General features: G+C 38.1%; 1 non-coding gene across 1 annotated transcript; it reads left to right on the forward strand.

Annotated features, from left to right (window-relative positions):
- The first annotated feature begins 357 nt into the window (after positions 1-357).
- Positions 358-464, forward strand: LOC123394051. The gene has a single exon (XR_006608827.1). It is a non-coding gene; the product is annotated as a U6 spliceosomal RNA (small nuclear RNA).
- Positions 465-11,653: the final 11,189 nt, after the last annotated feature.

Genomic DNA, 11,653 nt, shown 5'->3' on the forward strand with positions numbered 1-11,653 from the left:
CTCGATCCCAGGACCCTGGGATCATGACCTGAGCCAAAGGCAGCGGCTTAACCCACTGAGCCACCAAGGCGCCCCTAACATTGGATTTTTGATAGGAATTGAATTTACAGATGGTTTTCAGTAGTATGGACATTTTAACAATGTTAATTCTTACCATTCATAAATATGAGCTATCTTTCCATTTGTGTCTCCTTCAATTTCTTTATCAATGTCATAGTTTATGGGGTACAGATCTTTCATCTTCTTAGTTAAATCTTTTCCTAAGTATTTTATTAGTTTTGATGCTATTGTGAATTAGATTGTTCTCTTTATTTTTTCAGACAGTTCATCATTAGAGTGTTAAAATGCTCCTGTCTTGTGCTTACTTTGGCAGCACATATACTAAAATTGGAATGATGCAGAGAAGATTAGCTTGATCACTGAACAAGGATGACATGAAAAACTGGGAAGCATTCCATATTAAAAAAAAAAAAAAACGAAACAAAACAAAATTCTTGTCTTTTATATATTTATCTTGTATTTGGCAGCTTTACTAAATTTGTTAATTCAAAATTTTTTGTGAATTTTTTAGGATTCTTTTTTACATGTAAGTTCATGTTATCCAAAAAAAGAAAATTTTACTTCTTCCTTTTTTTTGAGTCTTTTATTTCTTTGTGTTCCTTGTTTCTCTGGCTAGGACATCCTGTACTATGTCAAATGAGAGTAGTGAAAGTGGACACACTTGTCTTTTTTCTGATCTTTAAGGGGAAAACTTTCAAACTTTTTTGATTGAATATGAGATTAGCTCTGGGCTTGCAATATGTGTTTTTTCTTTAATGGATTTTTTAAATTATTTTTAAAAATTTTTATAAACATATAATGTGTTTTTATCTTTAGGGGTACAGGTCTGTGAATCACCAGGTTTACACATTTCACAGCACTCACCATCACTCAACATAGCACCTGCCCTCCCCAATGTGCATACCCCCACCATCCTCTCCCAACACACCTCCCCCGAGCAACCCTCAGTCTGTTTTGTGAGATTCAGTCTTTTATGGTTTGTCTCCCTCCCAATCCCATCTTCTTTTATTTTTTTTTTCATATGCCCGAAACCGCCTATGCTGCATCTCCACTTCATCATATCAGGGAGATCATATGATAGTTGTCTTTCTCAGATTGATTTATTTCGCCAAGCATAATACCCTCTAGTTCCATCCCGTCATCACAAATAGCAGGATTTCATTTCTTTTGATGGCTGCATAGTATCCCATTGTACATATATACCACATCTTATTTATTGATTCATCTGTTGAAGGACATTTAGGTTCTTTCCATAGTTTAACTATTGTGGACATTGCTGCTATAAACATTTGGGTGCATGTGCCCCTTCAGAATGCCACGTTTGTATCTTTAGGGTATATACCCAGTACTACAATCACTGGGTCATAGGCTAGTTCTATTTTCAGCTTTTTGAGTCACCTCCACGCTGTTTTCCAGAGTGGTTGCACCAGCTTGCATTCCCACGTACAGTGTAGGAGGGTTGCCCTTTCTCCACATCCTCGCCAGCATCTGTCATTGACTGACTTGTTCATTTTAGCCATTCTGAAAGGTGTGAGGTGGTATCTCATTCTGGTTTTGATTTGTATTTCCCTGATGCCGAGTGATGTGGAGCATTTTTTCATGTGTCTGTTGGCCATTTGGATGTATTCTTTGCAGAAATGTCTGTTCATGTCCTCTGCCCATTTCTTCATTGGATTATTTGGTCTTAGGGTGTTGAGTTTGATAAGCTCTTTATAGATTTTGGATAGATACTGGCCCTTTATCTGGTATGTCATTTGCAAATATCTTCTCCCAGATAACTTCTGACAGTCATCTTTTGGCTTTGTTAACTGTTTCCTTTGCTGTGCAAAAGCTTTTTTTTGATCTGATGAAATCCCAATAGTTCATTCTTGCCCTTGCTTCCCTTGCCTTTGGCGATGTTCCTAGGAAGAAGTTGCTGCTGCTGAGGTCAAAGAGGTTGCTACCTGTTCTCTCCTCAAGGATTTTGATGGATTCCTTTCTCACATTATGCTTCTTCATCCATTTCCAGTCTATTTTCATGTATGGTGTAAGAAAATGGTCCAACTTCATTTTTCTGCATGTGGCTGTTCAATTTTCCCAACACCATTTGTTGAAGAGGCTGTCTCTTTTCCATAGGACATTCCTTCCTGCTTTGTTGAACATTAGTTGACCATAGAGTTGAGGGTGTATTTCTGGGCTCTCTATTCTGTTCCATTGATCTATGTCTGTTTTGGGGACAGTTCCCTACTATCTTGATGATGACTACTTTGTAATAGAGCTTGAAGTCTGGCATTGTGATGCCAACAACTTTGCTTTCTTTTTTAATATTCCTCTGGCTATTCGAGATATTTTCTGGTTCCATATATATTTTAGGATGATTTGTCCCATTTCTTTGAAAAAAACAGAAGGGATTTTTGATAGGGATTGCATTAAATGTGTAGATTGCTTTAGGTAGCATAGACATTTTCACAATATTTGTTCTTCCAATACAGGAGCATGGAATTTTTTTCCATTTCTTTATGACTTCTTCAATTTCTTTCATGAGTACTTTAGAGTTTTCTGAGTATAGATTCTTTGTCTCTTTGGTTAGGTTTATTCCTAGGTATCTTAGGGTTTTGAGTGCAATTGTAAATGGGATGCACTCCTTAATTTCTATTTCTTCAGTCTTGTTGGTATAAAAAAAATGCAACCAATTTCTGTTCATTGATTTATATCCTGACACTTTACAGAATTCCTATACAATTTATAGCAGATTTGGAGTGGAGTCCTTTAAGCTTTCCACATACAGTGTCATATCGTCTGCAAACAGGGATAGTTTGACTTCTCTTTTGCCAATTTGGCAAAATTTGGATGCCTTTAATTTCTTTTTGTGGTCTGATTGCTGAGGCTAGGACTTCTAGTACGATGTTGAATAGCAGTGGTGATAACGGACATCCCTGCCGTGTTCCTGACCTCAGCGGAAAAGTATTCAGTTTTTCTCCATTGAGAATGATATTTGCAGTTGGTTTTTCATAGATGGCTTTGATAATATTGATAATATGTGCCCTCTATCCCTACACTTTGAAGAGTTTTAATCAGGAAGGGACACTGCTTTTTCAGCATCTTTGGAGAGTATCATATGGTTCTTGTTCTTTCTTTTATTAATGTGTTGTATCACATTGATTGATTTGCAGATGTTGAACCAACCTTGTAGCCCTGGAATAAATCCCACTTGGTCGTGGTGAATAATCCTTTTAATGTACTGTTGAATCTTATTGGCTAGTATTTTGGTGAGAATTTTTGCATCCGTGTTCATCAAGGATATTGGTCTGTAGTTCTCTTTTTTAATGGGATCCTTGTCTGGTTTTGGGATCAAGGTGATGCTGGCCTCAGAAAAAAAAGAGTTTGGAAGTTTTCCTTCCATTTCTAATTTTTTGGAACAGTTTCAGGAGAATAGGAATTAATTCTTCTTTAAATGTTTGGTAGGATTCCCCCCCTGGGAAGCCATCTGGCCCGGGGCTTTTTGTTTGTTTGGAGATTTTTGATGACTGTTTCAATCTCCATACTGGTTATGGGTCTGTTCAGGTTTTCTATTTCTTCCTGGTTCAGTTGTGGTAGTTTATATGTCTCTAGGAATGTATCCATTTCTTCTCAATTGTTGAATTTGTTGGCGTAGAGTTGCTCATAGCATGTTCTTATAATTGTTTGTATTTCTTTGCTGTTGGTTGTGATCTCTCCTCTTTCATTCATGATTTTATTTATTTGGGTCCTTTCTCTTTCTTTATCAATCTTATAAATTCTTTCAAAGAACCAGCTCCTAGTTTCGTTGATTTGTTCTATTGGTTTTTTGTTTTTTTGTTTTGTTTGTGTGTTTTTTTGTTCATTTGTTTCAATTTCATTGATTTCTGCTCTGATCTTTATTATTCCTCTTCTCCTGCTGGGTTTAGGCTTTCTTTGTTGTTCTTTCTCTGACCCCTTTAGGTGTAGGGTTATGTTTTTATTTGAGATCTTTCTTGATTCTTGAGAAAGGCTCGTACAGCTTTATATTTTCCTCTCAGGACTGCCTTTGCTGTATCCCACAGATTTTGAACACTTTTGTTTTCATTATCATTTGTTTCCATGAATTTTTTTCATTTCTTCTTTAATTTCCTGGTTGACCAATTCATTTTTTAGAAGGATGCTGTTTAGTCTCCATGTATTTGTGTTCTTTCCAAATTTCCTCTTGTGATTGAGTTCTAGTTTCAGAGCATTGTGGTCTGAGAATATGCAGGGGATGATCCCAATCTTTTGATAATGGTTGAGATATGATTTATGACCCAGGATGTGGTCTATTCTGGAGAATGTTCCATGTGCACTAGAGAAGAATGTGTATTCTGTTATTTTGGGAAGGAATGTGTTGAATATACCTGTGATGTCCATCTTGTCCAGTGTGTCAATGTAAGGCCTTTTTCCTTGTGTATCTGTTGCTTGGATGATCTGTCCATTTCAATGAGGGGAGTGTTAAATTCCCCTACTATTATTTTATTATTGTCGATGTGTTTCTTTGATTTTGTTATTAATTGGTTTATATAGTTGGCTGCTCCCATGTTCAGGACATAGATATTTAAAATTGTTAGGTCTTCTTGTCGGACAGACCCTTTGAGTATGATATAGTGTCCTTCCTCATCTCTTATTATAGTCTTTGGCTTAAAATCTAATTGATCTGATATAAGGATTGCCACCCCAGCTTTCTTCTGATGTCCATTAGCATGGTAAATTGTTTTCCACCCCCTCTCTTTAAATCTGGGGGTGTCTTCGGGTCTATGATGAGTTTCTTGGGCAGCATATTCATGGGTTTTGCTTTTTATCCATTCTGATACCCTGTGTCTTTTGATTGGGGCATTTAGGCCATTTACATTCAGGGTAACTATTGAGAGATATGAATTTAGTGGCATTGCATTGCCTATAATGTGACTGTTACTGTATATTGTTTCTGTTCCTTTCTGATCTACTACTTTTAGGCTCTCTCTTTGCTTAGAGGACCCCTTTCAATATTTCCTGGAGAGTTGGCTTGGTGTTTGCAAATTCTTTCAGCTTTTGTTTGTCCTGGTAGCTTTTTAATCTCTCCTTCTATTTTCAATGATAGCCTAGCTGGATATAGTATTCCTGGCTGCATGTTTTCCTCATTTAACACTGAATATATCATGCCAGTTCTTTCTGGTCTGCCAGGTCTCTGTGGATAAGTCTGCTGCCAATCAAATGTTTTTACTGTTGTACAATACAGACTTCTTTTCCCAGGCTGCTTTCAGGATTTTCTCTTTGTTGTTAACAGTTGTAAATTTTACTATCAGGTTACGGGGTGTGGACCTATTTTTATTGATTTTGAGGGTCATTCTTTGCATCTCCTGGATTTTGATGTTTGTTCCCTTTGCCATATTCAGGAAATTCTCTATAAAATTCTCTCCAATATACCTTCTGCTCCCCTCTCTCTTTCTTCTTCTTCAGGGATCCCAATTATTCTAATGTTGTGTCATCTTATGGGTTCACTTATCTCTCAAATTCTCTCCTCGTGGTCCAGTATTTGTTTGTCTCTCTTTTGCTCAGCTTCTTTATTCTCCATCATTTGGTCTTCCATATCACTAATTCTTTTGCCTCATTTATCCTAGCAGTAAGAACTTCCATTTTTTATTGCACCTCATTAACAGCTCTTTTGATTTCAACTTGGTTAGGCTTTAGTTCTTTTATTTCTCCAGAAAGGGCTTTTAACTCTCTGGAGAGGGTTTCTCTAATAACTTCCATGCCTTTTTCGAGCCCAGCTAGAACCTTGAGAGTTGTCATTCTAAATTCTAGTTCTGTCATATTACCAATGTCTGTTTTGATTAGGTCCCTAGCCTTTGGTACTGCCTCTTGTTCTTTTTCTTGTGGTGAGTTTTTCCACCTTGTCATTTTGAGCAGATAAGAATACATAAAGGAGCAAATAAAATGCTAAAAGGGTGGTAAAGACCCCAGGAAAATGTGCTTTAACCAAATCAGAAGAGACCCAAGTTGTGGGAGAACGAAAGGGAATAAAAAAGAAGTTCAAGGGGGAAAAAAAGGTTTAAAAAAAAGAAAACAAGGAAAAAATATTAAAAAAGAATATATATATATACTAGACTTGTGACTAGAACAGGGTCACTCACTTAATTTTGGGAGTATTTTGGTCTCTTAGAAGAAACTACCTCCCAAGATTTTAAAGGTTGAAAAACATATAAGGGTAGGCACAATGAAGGGATGGAATAAACCTATAAAAATGAGGAAAAAAGGGACGCCTGGGTGGCTCAGTTGGTTAAGCAGCTACCTTCGGCTCAGGTCATGTCTCAGCGTCCTGGGATCAAGTCCCACATCGGGCTCCTTGCTTGGCAGGGTGCCTGCTTCTCCCTCTGCCTCTGCCTGCCATTCTGTCTGCCTGTGCTCACTCTCGCCCCCCCTCTCTCTGATAAATAAATGAAATCTTTAAAAAAATGAGAAATAAATTTAATTTCTAAAAAATAAGTTGATAAAGCAAGTTGGTTGGGACAATAAAGAAAAATAAACTGGAGAGAATTTGCTCAGGCTGGACACTAGAACAATCTTGGAGATAGATTTAGGGTATATTTTGTTCTATTAGGAGAAGTTATACCCCAAATTTTTTAAAAGAAAAAACCCTATGTGTAAAAAAATATATAGTTAGGTACAATGGAGGATAAAATATGACTATAATAATGAAGGTTCAAAATAGATTATTATTTTTTGTAAGGTATTTTAAAAATAAACTAGTTTAAAAAATCATTAAATGAGGAAAGGGTAAAAGTTTAAAAAAATTAGCAGAGGAAAAAAGAAAAAATATAACTGCAAGACTAATGAATCATTGGGAGAAAGCCACGAATTCCTTGTTTTGCTTTCTCCTCCTCTGGAATTCCACTGTTCTCCTTACTAAGTGAAGTTGATCTTGGCTGGGTTTCTTGTTGGTCTTCTGGCAAGGGGCCTGTTGTATTGATTCTCAAGTGTCTTTGCCCGAGATGGATTTGTCCTGCCCTTACCTGGGGTAAGGCTAAGTAATCCCGGAGCTTTTGTTCCCTGAAGGCTTTCCGTAGAGTTCTGGATGATGGAATGATAATGGCGGTCTCACAATCCTGCCCAGAGGAGTGGAGAGCTCAAGGCCCCGCTCCTCAGTGCACCCTTAGAGAAAAGTGCTTAATCACTCCCATCTTCCCAGCCTCTGGCCATGCTTGTAGAAAAAGCGCTCTGTCACTCGTACTTGGAGAAAAGTCCTTGGTCATTCTCATCTCCCTGGCCTCTGGCCATGCTTGGAGAAAAGAGCTCAATTACTCCCGTCTCCCTGGCCCTTGGCCGTGCTCCAAGCTCATCCTGCCTATGCCTGGTTCAAAGTAACCCTGGGTTGAGAGCTCACTCCTCAGCTTTGTCTCTGTAGCCGGCTTCCCCACTCTAATACCTGTGAGTTCTGTGACACTCAGATACACTCAGATACACTCAGGTCCTTCTGTGACCCTGAGGGACCTGGGACTATGCTGGGACTTGGGCTTCACTCTGGTTTAGCCTCTGGGGTGATATCCCTCAGTGGATCAAACTTTTAAAAAGTCCTGATTTTGTGCTCCGTTGCTCCACCGCTTGCCGGGAGCTGAACCCCCCCCCCCACGGTCTACCTTCCTGTTCTTCGGGTTCACTTTTCTGCCGGCTCTAGCTTTCAGAAAGTGATCAATTTTCTGTTTCTAGAATTGTTGCTCTCCTTCTCTTAGATCTCCCATTGGATTTGTAGGTGTTTGCAATGGTTAGATAAGCTATCTAGCTGATCTCCTGCTACCTGATGTCGTCTCAGCCCTGCTACTTCTCCGCCATCTTGAATCCTTCCACGGAATATGTGGTTTTTATTATGTTGATGTGTATTCTTTCTGTACCCAGTTTGGTGAGTATTTTTATTATGAAAGGGTGTTGAATTTTGTCAAATGCCTTTTCTGCATATATTGAATAGATCATATGAGTTTTTATTGATCATTCTATTAATATAATGCATCACATTTACTGATATGTGCTGGTGAATTCAGTTTTCTAGCATTTTGTAGAGAATTTTTACATTTTTATTTATCAGGAATATTATCCAGTAGTTCTTTTTGTTGCTACTTTGTTTTATTTGTTTGTTTGTTTGTTTGTTTTTGTTTAGTTTTGTTTTGCTTTTGTAGTGCTCCTGTGTCTGGTTTTTGATATCAAGATAATGCTGGCTTGTAAAATGTGCCTCGGGGTATTTCAACCTCTTCAACTCTTTGGGAAGGGTTTTAAAAAGTATTTGTATTATTTTGCCTTAAAATGTTTGGTAGAATTCACTGTGGAAATCATCTGATTCTAGACTTTTATTTCTTAGAAGGTTTTTATTACGGATTCAATCTCCTTACCCCTTATTGGTCTGTTCACATTTTTTATGTCCTTATGATTCAGTCTTGATTGGTTGTATGTGCCTAGGAATTTGTCCATTTCCTCTAGGCTTTTGATTCGCTGGCATTTAACTGTCTTTTATCCTTTATATTTCTGTGGTATCTGTTATAATGTCTCCTTTTTCATTTCTGATTTTATTGAGTCTTCTCTCTTTTTTCTGAGTTAGTCTAGCTGTCTTTTTTTTAATTTTTTATTTTTTATAAACATATATTTTTATCCCCAGGGGTACAGGTCTGTGAATCACCAGGTTTACACACTTCACAGCAATCACCAAAGCACATACCCGCCCCAATGTCCATAATCCCACCCCCTTCTCTCAAACCCCCTCCCCACAGAAACCCTCAGTTTGTTTTGTGAGATTAAGAGTCACTTATGGTTTGTCTCCCTCCCAATCCGATCCTGTTTCATTTACTCTTCTCCTACCCATTTAAGCCCCCAAGTTGCATGACCACTCCTCATATCAGGGAGATCATATGATAGTTGTCTTTCTCTGCTTGACTTATTTCACTAAGCATGATACGCTCTAGTTCCATCCATGTTGTCGCGAATGGCAAGATTTCATTTCTTTTGATGGCTGCATAGTATTCCATTGTGTATATATACCACACCTTCTTGATCCATTCATCTGTTGATGGACATCTGGGTTCTTTCCATAGTTTGGCTATTGTGGACATTGCTGCTATAAACATTCGGGTGCACGTGCCCCTTTGGATCACTACGTTAGTATCTTTAGGGTAAATACCCAGTAGTGCAATGGCTGGGTCATAGGGCAGTTCTATTTTCAACATTTTGAGGAACCTCCATGCTGTTTTCCAGAGAGGTTGCACCAGCTTGCATTCCCACCAACAGTGGAGGAAGGTTCCCCTTTTTCTGCATCCTCGCCAGCATCTGTCATTTCCTGACTTGTTGATTTCAGCCATTCTGACTGTCTGAGGTGATATCTCATTGTGGTTTTGATTTGTATTTCCCTGATGCCGAGTGATATGGAGCACTTTTTCATGTGTCTGTTGGCCATCTGGATGTCTTCTTTGCAGAAATGTCTGTTCATGTCCTCTGCCCATTTCTTGATTGGATTATTTGTTCTTTGGGTGTTGAGTTTGCTAAGTTCTTTATAGATTCTGGGCACTAGTCCTTTATCTGATATGTCGTTTGCAAATATCTTCTCCCATTCTGTCAGTTGTCTTTTGATTTTGTTAACTGTTTCCTTTGCTGTGCAAAAGCTTTTGATCTTGATGAAATCCCAATAGATCATTTTTGCCCTTGCTTCCCTTGCCTTTGGCGTTGTTCCTAGGAAGATGTTGCTGCGGCTGAGGTCGAAGAGGCTGCTGCCTGTGTTCTCCTCAAGGATTTTGATGGATTCCTTTTACACACTGAGGTCCTTCACCCATTTTGAGTCTATTTTTGTGTGTGGTGTAAAGAAATGGTCCAATTTCATTTTTCTGCATGTGGCTGTCCAATTTTCCCAGCACCATTTATTGAAGAGGCTGTCTTTTTTCCATTGGACATTCTTTCCTGCTTTGTCGAAAAGTAGAGTTGAGGGTCTATTTCTGGGCTCTCTATTCTGTTCCATTGATCTATGTGTCTGTTTATGTGCCAGTACCATGCTGTCTTGATGATGACAGCTTTGTAATAGAGCTTGAAGTCCGGAATTGTGATGCCACCAACGTTGGCTTTCTTTTTCAATATCCCTTTGGCTATTCGAGGTCTTTTCTGGTTCCATATAAATTTTAGAATTATTTGTTCCATTTCTTTGAAAAAGATGGATGGTACTTTGATAGGAATTGCATTAAATGTGTAGATTGCTTTAGGTAGCATAGACATTTTCACAATATTTATTCTTCCAATCCAGGAGCATGGAACATTTTTCCATTTCTTTGTGTCTTCCTCAATTTCTTTCATGAGTACTTTATAGTTTTCTGAGTATAGATCCTGTGCCTCTTTGGTTAGGTTTATTCCTAGGTATCTTATGGTTTGGGGTGCAATTGTAAATGGGATTGACTCCTTAATTTCTCTTTCTTCTGTCTTGCTGTTGGTGTAGAGAAATGCAACTGATTTCTGTGCATTGATTTTATATCCTCTTTACTGAATTCCTGTATAAGTTCTAGATGTTTTGGAGTGGAGTCTTTTGGGTTTTCCACATATAGTATCATATCATATGCGAAGAGTGATAGTTTGACTTCTTCTTTGCCGATTTGGATGCCTTTAATTTCCTTCTGTTGTCTGATTGCTGAGGCTAGGACCTCTAGTACTATGTTGAATAGCAATGGTGATAATGGACATCCCTGCCGTGTTTCTGACCTTAGCGGAAAAGCTTTCAGTTTTTCTCCATTGAGAATGATTTTTGCGGTGGGTTTTTCATAGATGGCTTTGATGATATTGAGGTATGTGCCCTCTATCCCTACACTTTGAAGAGTTTTGATCAGGAAGGGATGTTGTACTTTGTCAAATGCTTTTTCAGCATCTATTGAGAGTATCATATGGTTCTTGTTCTTTCTTTTATTGATGTGTTGTATCACATTGACTGATTTGCGGATGTTGAACCAACCTTGCAGCCCTGGAATAAATCCCACTTGGTCGTGGTGAATAATCCTTTTAATGTACTGTTGAATCCTATTGGCTAGTATTTTGTTGAGTATTTTTGCATCTGTGTTCTGCAAGGATATTGGTCTATAGCTCTCTTTTTTGGTGGGATCCTTGTCTGGTTTTGAGATCAAGGTGATGCTGGCCTCATAAAATGATTTTGGAAGTTTTCCTTCCATTTCTATTCTTTGGAACAGTTTCAGGAGAATAGGAATTAGTTCTTCTTTAAATGTTTGGTAGAATTCCCCCGGGAAGCTGTCTGGCCCTGGGCTTTTGTTTGTTTGGAGATTTTTAATGACTGTTTCAATCTCCTTACTGGTTATGGGTCTGTTCAGGTTTTCTATTTCTTCCAGGTTCAGTTGTGGTAGTTTATATGTTTCTAGGAATGCATCCATTTCTTCCAGATTGTCACATTTATTGGCATAGATTTGCTCATAGTATGTTCTTATAATAGTTTGTATTTCTTTGGTGTTAGTTGTGATCTCTCCTCTTTCATTCATGATTTTATTTATTTGGGTCCTTTCTCTTTTCTTTTTGATAAGTCGGGCCAGGGGTTTATCAATTTTAGTAATTCTTTCAAAGAACCAGCTCCTACTTTCGTTGATTTGTT

This window comes from Mustela putorius, unplaced genomic scaffold (genome assembly GCF_011764305.1).
Source record: "Mustela putorius furo isolate JIRA1106 unplaced genomic scaffold, ASM1176430v1.1 tig00001164_pilon_pilon_pilon, whole genome shotgun sequence".
NCBI lineage: Eukaryota > Metazoa > Chordata > Mammalia > Carnivora > Mustelidae > Mustela > Mustela putorius.